Source organism: Urocitellus parryii, chromosome 7, assembly GCF_045843805.1.
Source record: "Urocitellus parryii isolate mUroPar1 chromosome 7, mUroPar1.hap1, whole genome shotgun sequence".
Lineage (NCBI taxonomy): Eukaryota > Metazoa > Chordata > Mammalia > Rodentia > Sciuridae > Urocitellus > Urocitellus parryii.
This window is the reverse complement of record NC_135537.1, coordinates 74,862,487-74,864,995: the sequence shown is the minus strand read 5'-3', so window position 1 is coordinate 74,864,995 and position 2,509 is coordinate 74,862,487.

Genomic DNA, 2,509 nt, shown 5'->3' with positions numbered 1-2,509 from the left:
CATTCACCTGTTGCTGGACATGTTGGTTGTTCCCTTTTGAGGCTGTAGACATAGTTTTTCAATGTCTGGCATTATCGACATCTTGGGCTGGATAATTCTTTGTTGTAAGATGCTGTTCTGTGTATCATAGGACATTTAGCTGAGTTCCTGGTATCTCCCAGTATATGCCAATGGCACCCCCACCTCAGTTATGACAACCAGAAACATCTTCAGATATTGCCATATATACCCCGTGAAGCAAAATCTCCTAAGTTGAGGACCATTGAGCAACTAATAGCACTGCTATGAGCAAATATTTATACAGAAGACTTTCATTTCTTTAGGGTAAATGTAAAGTGGAATGGCGAGGTCATATAGATATATACTTAACTACTTATTTTATTATTTTTACTGTAGATTGAACCTAGGGATGCTTTACCCCTGAGCTACATCCCCAGTCCTTTTTTAAAAAAATATTTATTTTTTAGTTATAAGTGGACACAATATGTTTATTTTATTTTTATGTGGTGCTAAAGATCAAATCCATTGCCTCATGCATGCTAAGTGAGCGCTCTACCTTTGAGCCACAACCCCAGCCCCTCCCTAGTCCTTTTTGTTTTTTATTTTGAAAGAGGGTCTCACTAAGTTTGCCCAGATTGATCTTGAACTTGCAGTCCTTCTGCCTCAGCCTCCTGGATCTCTGGGGATACAGGTGTGTACCACCACTCCCTGTACATACGTTAAACTTTTTGAAAAACCAATAAGTGGTTTTCAAAAGTGTTTGAAAGTTCCTGCCAACAGTGTGGGAGAGTTTGAGTTCTTCAATATCCTTGCCAACATTTATATGGTCCGTCTTTATAATTTTAGAAATTCCCATAGGAGTGAAATGATATCTTATTGTGGTTTAAATTTGCATTTCCCTAATAACTAACAATGTTGAGCATCTTCATATGCATATCTTTGGTGAAGTCTCTCAGGTCATTGTTCTTTATAGCCTGGTGGCTAATGTCTTCAAAACTATTGTTCTATTAATTTGCTCAGGTTTTGCTAGTTTCAGATTGTGTGACCAATCCAGGGCCATTTTGCTTGTTGTATGACATTCACTGAAACAATGAGTTTTGCACAGACAGTTTATTCACAAGGTGATTATGCAAAGGGAGAGGGGTGGTTCTGCAAAGCCAAGCCTCAAACATTCCTTCCCAAGGACAGGGCTTAGGGATATTTATGGGATAAAAAAGCAGGTGATGGGGAAAGGCATGGGGAAAGGTGATTGGAGGGAAAGTGGTCTGCACAAGTGTAATCAAACTTCATGGCTCTTTATAGAATCCATGTTCAGAAAAGGGTGGCGTTAGCTTGATTTGAGTGTGGACTTTTCAGCCACCTGACATTAAAAGATCATCTAAACAGGCCCAAGTAAAGAGTTGGTGGTTTTGACAAAAATGGTCTTCAAGTCCTTGAAAGTAGCCTTGGCAATTGCTATCATGACCCACACATTAGAGGTATTGTCTGCAGCAAAGCTAGAGGGAGACTAATAATATATTGTTCAGCTATGTGACCTCCAAAATTAGTGATTTTTAAAATCCACTAACAGGAAATAACTAAAAACAAGAGAAATGAAAGGTTTATTCAGGTTTTCCTTTAGTTTCAATTGAAGGGTAAGTCTGATCCCTGATAGTCTGTCTTGGCTTCCAGGGCTGTCAACCTCCCACACGTTTTTTTCTTGCAGTTGCTCACAATCATACAACTCCTTGCTATTATCTATCTATGACTCTTTCTTCAATTTATGATCCTCAGACTTTTAATTTTCTTGGTTTTGGCTTTTAACATTAGTTAACTTAGTAAGAGTTTATAGCGTTATCTTTGTTTATCCTGGTTTGTTCACTTTCTTTAAAAGTGCCCGAGTACCTAAACGATGTTCCAAAACTGTAGTTTAGTAATCAGGATACCCCAAATAATTAAGAGAGTAAATGGGAGGGAAGGATAGAGATTGAGAATAACATTTCATTCCAGGTAGAGATTGACTTCTGGTGTTGTATTACGAGTACACTGGATAAAAGAAAACAAATGACAAAATGGGCTTTGTCAGAACTGAAGAATTAATGAATAAGAGTTAAGAAAGCAATAAGGCAAGCTACAGATTGGGAGAAAATATTTGCAACATGTTCAGCTTTATATAACTTAAAAATATAATGGTCAAATAATGTCAACAAACACTTCACCAGAGGAGCTACGTGAATGGCCAAAACTTAACATATACAAGGATGCACATCGTTTCTAGTCACCAGAAAATGAAAATTAAAACTACGGCAATACCTCTACACATCCATCAGAATGCCTCTTACAAAAGGGACTGACAATGTCAATGTCAGATAAGACGTGGAGGAACTAGAACTCTCATACACAGCTGATGGAAATGCACTATTGTACAGCCACTTTGGAAAAGAGTCTGACAGTGTTTTATAATGTTAAGTTTGCCATTTGTGGGATTTTTATATAAATTAAATCATACACATGAGTCATTTTCTATGAA